Raw genomic sequence first — 9,037 nt, 5'->3', positions numbered from 1 at the left:
GTGAAAGTTAAATGACAACTTGTGGGAATTCTCTCCATCCCCTGTGTGGCATGTGGGGACAGAGCTCAGGTGGTCAGGCTTGTCAGCAGGGGCCTAACCTGCTGAGCTAGCTCTGCAGCCCTAAGTGTCATTTGTGTTGTGCTTGCTTTCTGCTTTCTTTCCAAACCTGTCAGTTCTTTCCAGATCACACTTCGTTTTTTAGCACTTTTGATCAACTTTAGTTTTTGCCAAGTTGCCCGTATTTATGTAACTTAGTAACTAACTAGGTGTGCTTCTGAGGATAGGGATTTTAGTTAGATTAACTTTGTAGTGACTTTTCCGTGTAAACCCATTGTTTCTAATGAGCAGCATTGTTGATGAGTAGATCGTGGATTGCTCTTCCTGACAACTGAATGTGGCTTAGAACTTTGCTGTTTATTTAGGGTCAGGAAGGATAAAACAGGAATCAGAGTGTTTTCCTAGGTCCATGGTCCCTTCAGTGGAGGGGTCATCATGGAAACATGAAATATGTACAGAGACTGCTAATGCTCCATGTTATGTAAACATGTTAAATAGTGTTTGAAAGTTTTGTTAACTGGTGGTATGAGGGTACACATCTGTAATGCTAGCATATGGGAGGTAGAGGCAAGAGGGTCAGGAGTTTAAAGTTTTCCTTGGCCACATAGAGAGTTCAGGCCCAGCCTGGGCTAAACAAGACATTATCTGAAAAGGAAAAAAAAAAAGATTTTTGAAAGTAGGACTTTACTGAAGTACATCCTGAAGGCATTGTGTATGGGCAGATAATGAGGAATCTTGCAGCCATGCCTTACGTTTTAAGTAGGTTTTCTCCGCTCTAGAAACTGTACTTGTTTTTTTTTAATTTCATTTTTTGGTCTTTTTGAGACAGGGCCTACTTGAGAACTAACTGGCCTGGAGCTCTCCGTACACCAGTCTGGCCTTGAACTCACAGAGATTTGCCGGCCTCTGCCTCCTGAGTGCTGGGATTAAAGGTGTATGCCACCATGCCCAGCAAACTGTTGAATTTTGTTTGAAAAGTAAGGAAACTGTAAGGCTGCTTTAGTTAGTGTTGGTAAGAATGTAGGCTGTGGGGTGACAGTACTGAGGAAAGGTTTCCGACCAGATTCCTGTGCTCTGAGACCTGGGCAATGGACTGACTGTGAGAAGATACCCGACTTTGCTTTTTCATTATTCTTTAAAAACACACTCAGTTTATAACTTATAGTAGTTCTTTGAAAGAATTAATTAGCTAGACAACTTGGAAAATATGATCTACTTTAAGAGATAACCAAGAGATCAAGGTTAATATTAGGAGTGTTTAGAACTGAAAGCTAATGGGCTGGGGTATAGCTCAATGTGGAGCTTATGCTTAGCCACGAGTTGATCTCCAGCATTAAGAAAACAAAAGCTAAAGAAAGACATACATGTAATGGAACATGTAGTACGAAAGAGAGACACACAAGAGCTGAATCTCTGTTAAATTATCTCATCATGGAAGAGGGGACAGAAAGATTTTAAGAGCCAGAGATGGTAGATAACCAAGGAAATAGTGTTTTCCAGACAACAGGTGCATGCACATAGGAACTCACAGCAACTGTGATAGCATGCACAAGCCAGACAAACTTACAGCATCAGGAGGAAGTGAGTATGAAGTTCCACCCTTAGCCTGGGAGCTCTTGACTTATGATAGCTACTTGGAGAGGAAAAGTCCTGACAGTATTGTGTTACCATCAGCACTATCTGCACTTAGAATTCTTTTCATTCTATGCTCTAGTGTTCCTTCGCTCAGCCCAAGGATTTGTATTCCTGTTCTAGGTGTCTCCATATACACAGAAGTATATATGTGTTTAACATTTGACTTATATTAACTTAGCATATGTATTCAAGATTTGTCTGTGTTGTAGCATGTGTCAGAATATTGTTAATCCATGACTGATCCATATTCAGTTGTATGTATGTAACTACATTTTGATTATCCATTTGTCTATTCACAGACACTTAGGTTGTTTTTATGTCTTAGCTGTGGCACAAGTATCTGAGTCTCTGCTTTTATTTCTGGTTACATATATACCTAGGAATTGAATTGCTGGATCATATGATTCGACTACAGTAACTTTTCAAAGAACTGCCAAGCTAGTTTCCATGGTGCTTGAACCATTTAACCTTCCCAGTAGCACTGTAGAAGAATCCGGGTTGTCCACCTCCTCCTCAGTGCGCACACTTGTAACTTGGCAGTGGCCATCCTAATGGTGCTAATGGTGTGTCAGGGTTTGATTTGCATTCCCTAGTGACCGAGGGCCTCTTCATGTGCTTATTGGCCATTCGTCTGTCTTTGAAGGAATACCTAAAGTGTGCTTTGCCCATTTTGAATGGGATCATCTGTCTGTGTGTTGCTGAGTTTTATATATATATATATATATATATATATATATATATGACATATATATATATATCTTTTAAAAGATGCACTGTAATAATTCAGACTGCTTCTACCTTCTCAGGATTCCTACAGGAAACAACTAGTAATTGATGGAGAAACCTGTCTCTTGGACATTCTTGACACAGCAGGTCAAGAAGAGTACAGTGCAATGAGGGACCGGGGAGGGCTTTTTTTGTGTATTTGCCATAAATAATACTAAATCATTTGAAGATATTCACCATTATAGGTGGGTTTAAGTTGGTTGTGATTAAAATAATTTTGGGAGGTAGGTAGTATTCCCATTTCACAGATGAAAGTCTTGGAATTTAGCAGTTGTGTGGCTTGTTCTAGATTGCACACATAGCAGCAGCTGGGGTGAGACCCAGGTCTGCTAACTTCAGAACCGTTTGTGCTCTACCCACCCCACACTGGAGAAACACGACTTTTTCATATAGGACACAGCATCTTTTTAGATACATTATAAAAATACAAACTAGAGACAAAAATAAGAAAAGATGGTTGAGATGGTTATATTTAAATGGTCTTAAAATAATCACATATTTATTATAGAATTCTTAGATTGGATAAACAATAGCCTTATTTTTTAATATTTTATTATTTTTATTTTATGTGTATGAGTATATTGCCTGCATGATGTAAATGCACCTGTGTCATGCAATAGCCCCAGCGGCCAGAAGAGGGTATTGGAGCCCTGGAACTGGAGTTACAGATACCTGTTAGCCCCCATGTGAGCGCTATGAATCAAACCCAGGTCCTCTGCAAGAGCAGTCAGTGCTCTCAACTGCTGAGCATCTCTCCAGTCCCCTAAGCAATGGCCCTTTTATATCAGATGTTGTAAGATTGAAGAATTAGAGGAATTAGGGATTTTTTATTTTAAGAATCTGGCAAATCTACGTAAGGTCACTTAGTCATCATTATATTGAATAGCTATCACTTTTAGTTCCCTTAGGGTTTATAGTTTCCTTTACAATGCCAAGTATTCTGCTCACCGGCTCTGTCATGTAACAATGAGTTAGTCTGGTCAAGACGGGCAGCATCTTAGTTAAGAGCAGTTAACATAGCATGTTGACTCTAGTCTAGGAACAGATGGAAAGAAATTTGGTTACATGATAGTAGTTTTTCTATAGTACTGTATAGGTGAAATTTGTTAACATAGAGCAACTGGTTTTATGAACCAGTTCTACTGTGCTTCCAAGCAACATCTTTGAAATACACATAGATTGTAAAGGAATATAATTTTATCCCAAATTTAGAATTTATTTACATGTTATATTGACAGTTAAGCAACATGTAAGAAGAATTTTTAACAGAATACACATTACAGTTCCTTTAGCGTTGCTCAATCAAAATCAGTCTTTCCAACTCTTCTGAGAAAGTGTAGGAGGCCCCCCACTGCCCCCTCATGTTCCCTTTCCTGTGGTTTTGTTTTTGACATTTTGGTTAAGCTCACCTAAGTGAAATTACTAAATGGGAAATTTCAAAAGTAAACCGTTGCTAAGTTTTAAATTGCTCTTATTATAGGTTGTTATAATTTTTGTTTGATTAATCTATTACACTGTTTTGAATGGTATTATTGATATGTGTAGATGGAAGAAAACAGTGCATGTAGTTTGGTACTATCCCGTTTTAAACGTCCACTGGGGTTCTCAAAATATTTGTCTGCAGATGGTGAGAAGTGATCCTTTGAAATGTGGACATTAGGTTAATGCTGTTAAATTTTTTTTTTTTTTTTGAGACAGGGTCTCATTATGTAGCCCCATCTAACCTGGAACTGACTATATAGACCAGGGTGGCCTCAAACTCACAGAGATCTGCCTGCCTTTGCCTCCCAAGTGCTGGGAGGCGTGTGCTACCACATGGGTGGGTAAAAATATTTTTAATTATATATGTACACATTTAACTATATGTATGTGTATATTTTGTTTTTAAGGTAATTTAAAATTTAGGCATAGCAGTTTTGTTTTAAAATTCTTTCTATTCTTGTGTACGTGCATGTGAATGAGCCCTTTCTGTTGTAGATTGTAGAGGTATTTGGTCTTTTAAGAGATATGTAAGATTTCTATGTTAGAGAAAAGAATTGCTAAAGGAAAAAAATCATTAAAGGAAAATTTAGCATGGTGGAAACTAGGAATTATATGAAAAACTCACCCAGGAAAATGTTGTAAGACAAAAAATGTTGAGGATGATTTTCGAAGGATTTTTGTGTTACTGAAGCTTCTGTTACAACTTTGTTTCTTCCCCAGAGAACAAATTAAAAGAGTAAAAGACTCTGAAGATGTACCTATGGACCTAGTAGGAGATAAATGTGATTTGCCATCTAGAACAGTAGACACAAAACAGGCTCAGGACTTAGCAAGAAGTTATGGAATTTCTTTTACTGAAACCTCAGCAAAGACCAGACAGGTAAGTAAAATGAGAATAAATGGAAATCTGTTTTCTGCAAAAGATCTTAATTAGTAATCCTGATTTTCTAATGGCATCATTTTGGGGGCCTGTGTGCTAGCATAACTGGAGTCATATGTTAAATCATTTAGTGTGATTTATCGCTGTCTCTCTCTTCCTTAGACAGTGTTCCTCTGGCAGCCATCCTCCTTTCTTGAGTGAACAAGTGCTTCTCACACGGGGTCTGTGCTACTACTTTTGGCTTTGTTTTTTCTTTCAGTGGGTGGCAGTGGGATTGAACAGGGTCTTCCTCTGTCCCAGGCTAGGCTTGACATCTCTTAGCCACTCAGGCTTCCACACGCTGGGGTTACAGGCTGACTTGACTCCCCCTCGCCTGATGTTTTGTTTTCTTTTCACACGGAAAAGTTTTCTTCAGCCTAGAGTAATAGAGCTTACATTTAAGAGTTAAGAAATGTGAAATTTTTTCCTACTTAATACACAAACAACAAAGACCAAAATCCATCTTCATGTAAAAAATAACTAACTTCAATTAAAAATTATATGATTTATTTCTATGCCGTAACAGTTTACAACACAGGAATAAGGATCCTAGAAAGGAATACACAAAGATAGGATGAAGCACAGCTTTCATACGCTGAGGAGTTAAATTAGTTTGTACTCCATGAATGCTTGGGGCTTTTCTGTAAATAAGTACCTGGGAGCCCCCCAAAATGATTTTTGTGAAGTTTAACTGTAATGAGTTTTTAAAAATTAAGAAACAACTCATCTCATGGCTCTAAATGGATAAGAACAGGCATTCTAGAAGTTTTACTGAATTTTGTAAAGGGTGTAAACATTTTAGCAAATTGTTCAGCTGATATACAGATCCTATGTCCTTCATTCTGTTTGAAATCTTCCATTTGGAATTTTAAAATGAATTTCTACAGTTTATAATACAAACGTCTGCTGTAGCAGTTTTGTTCATTCGACTTAAGGGTTGAGGAAAGATTTGATATACATCATTTCATTTCTCTTTAGAAGAACTAAGATGTCATTCCAATCCATTCCCAGGTTCCAAAGATAGTTTTGACTTTTATCTTCCACTTTTTGGTTTTCTCTGACAAGCCTCCTTGGATTTCCTCAGAGAGAAGCTCCTCAGAAAACATGATTGTAATGTCTGTAACTTTTTCTCCTCTAATATTTTCTTGTTTTTCCTCTTCCACACAGACACACCGGAGCCAGGCTCAGGTGGGGGGTGAGGAGGGGAGAGTGTAAAATTTAATGAGGTGCTGACAGCCAGTGCCTTCCATTTTACACTCAAAGCTCACCCTGTTTCCCCTAGTGCCTAGTTCCCATTCTGAAGCACATGTAAATTTATATATTTTTACATAAATTTTGCAAAAAGTTTACATTATGTAAAAATATGTAAACATTTACATATTTTATGCAAATTATAGACTTTAAATCAGTACCGTATGTTTTCTATAACTTGCTGACTCACCAAGACACAGTACACATATATTTGTGTATTTTGGTAAGATAGGTCATTATGCATTCAACAAATACATTTTAAAATCTCATCAATATTGGGAGACTTGCCTCTAAATCACAGAACCACAGCACTATGAAGTCAAACTTTGTGTGATGTTGGAAGTGTTTGGGGACTAGCTACCAACTCTGTGAAGCCCAGGGTTTTGTTTGTTTTGTTTGTTTTGTTTTGTTTTTGAGACAAGACTTTGAACTCTTGATCTCCTGTCTCTGTTTCCCAAGTGCTGAGATTACAGGCATGTGCCACTAGGCCCAATATATTGTGTGCTATGGGGGACCAAACCCAAGTCTTCATGCATGCTAGGCGAGTGCTTTACCAACTGGGCTACATACTCAGTCCCAGGAATTGCATTTTGATTTAATTAAATGGTTAAAATTTGAGTTGATTTTTCTTGACATACGGCAGTGTCTTAAAGCCTCCATAAGAATATTGAATAACAGGGCTGGTGAGATGGCTCAGCAGGTAGGGGTGCCTGCCATTCAAACCTGACGACTTGAGTTCAATCCCCAGGTCCCACATAATGATAGGAAAGAACTGACTCCACAAAGTTGTTCTCTGACTGTACATGTGCACACACACTGTAATAAATATTAAAATGTTTTTTCTGTGAGTAGACCGAATTTTCTTGCTCTTATCTTTAGTGAGAATACTTACAATGCCTCACTCTGTGTGTGGCATACACCCCTGGTTTCTGAAAATGTCTGTCAATGTAGGAGACATTGCTCATGGGTTAGACACTGCTTGTGGTTAGGCACTGCTTGTGGTTAACCCAGCAGCTATTCTGGTTCTTCCACCCTGAGTGTTGAAACCTAGCTACTGATGCTGTAAGGGTGTGGTGGTTTGAATGAGGATGTCCCTCATAGGCTCCAAGTATTTGAGGACTCTGTCCCCAGTTGGTGGTGCTGTTTTGGGGATGTGTAGAAGGTGTGACCTTGCTGGAGGAAACACATCAGTGGGGCAGGCTTTGAGAGTTGCCCCATTTCCAGTTTTGCTCTCTGTTTCTTGTGCCTGTTTGAATACGTGAGTGCTCAGCTCTGCGCCAGTTGTCTTCTGCCACACCTCCCTCTATGATGGACTCTCACCCCTCCCTCCATGATGGACTCTCACCCCTCCCTCCATGATGGACTCTCACCCCTCCCCTCCATGATGGACTCTCATCCTTCCTTCCATGTTGGACTCTGAAATTCTTGTAAGCACAAAATATTTTTGTAGTCTATCAGAGCACTCAGAGGGCTTGTGTTACTCTCCACTAGGATCATTCTGAACTAGGATAAGCATACCTCCCCCTATTCTGAGCTTCATGATTATTTTTAAACCTAGAAATGAGTAAAGTACCTAACTGAATATTATTTTGAAATGACCTTCAAGTAACAGCAAACGCTTAAATAGGGTCTGATATATAGAGGGGCTGGAGAGATGACTCAGCAGTTAAGAGCACTGGCTGCTTTTGCAGAAGACCCAGGTTCAGTTCCCAGCATGCACTGGTGGCTAACAACCATTCCCGGTTCCGGGGAATCAGATACCATCTTTGTGGGCATTGAACAACATGGGTGCACTTTCATACATACAGATAATACACTCATACACATAACATAAAAAATATTTTAAAAAGAAGTTACTTATCTAATGCTTTGCACTTATGAGCTAATATTTTACCACAGTCTTATGGACTAGATATTGTTATTGCCTGTATTGTTTAGATGAGAAAATTGAAGCAGAGAGAGCAGGTAGTTTTCCTAAGGTCACACATTTGACAGGTGACGGAGACTTGAACCCACACAGTTTGACTGCAGATCTTTCACTGTCTCCTATTTCTTTTAGTGTTGACAATGATACATGTGTATTTCTCAAGTTTTTCAGATTATTGTTATTATTATTTTGTCCTTAACATGAGGGCGACTAACAGAGTTATTTGACCAAATTAATGGCAAATGAACATAAAGAATTTTTCAGTGTCAAAAGAGAAAGCATCAGTAAAAATCAACTGATCAAATTTGAAAGGAAATCTTAGCTATTATTCAATTTATTTCCTTAAGTCATACTTGACTTTACAAAATTCATTTTTCAGACTTCTTTTTTCTTTCTTTCTGGGACTCAAAAGAACAATGCTTTCTTTTTATTTCTGCTCATGCTAGGACCATAGTAGATGAGTGAAGGCAGTCTTTCCCATTTCTTTGATGAGTCTTGGCTTTGGCATGTTCTCTGTGTTTTTCTCCTCCCATCCTTCTTTGATCAAGGACATTGATGATATTGTTCCCTGTGATCCAATAAAGTACCACAGAAACAAACCAAAACAGATACAGGCTCTCAATATACTCATTTACTCCTAGGATTTTGTGTCATCTTGTTTGTCCTGCATGGACTGTACACAATTCAGCAAAACGGGACAATGTCTTAACATCTATTTTGTTGACTCCATGAATAATAAATGCCAGTCACAGGCCATTCTGATAAGGGCACACACACAAATATGCGAGTTTTTGTCACTATGACAAATATCTCAGAGAAACCATTTAAAAGGAGAAAAACCTTGTTTTGACTCATGGATTCTGTGGTTTTGGTCCTTGTCTGTCTCCATTGCCTCTAGGCCTATGGTGAGCAGAAACATTATGGCAGAGGGTGTGGTGGAGGAAGCTGCTCACCTTATGGTAGGCAGGAAGCAGAGAGGT

Source organism: Nannospalax galili, unplaced genomic scaffold (assembly GCF_000622305.1).
Source record: "Nannospalax galili isolate Female #2095 unplaced genomic scaffold, S.galili_v1.0 scaffold4405, whole genome shotgun sequence".
Lineage (NCBI taxonomy): Eukaryota > Metazoa > Chordata > Mammalia > Rodentia > Spalacidae > Nannospalax > Nannospalax galili.
Note: the sequence above shows the minus strand (reverse complement) of the source record.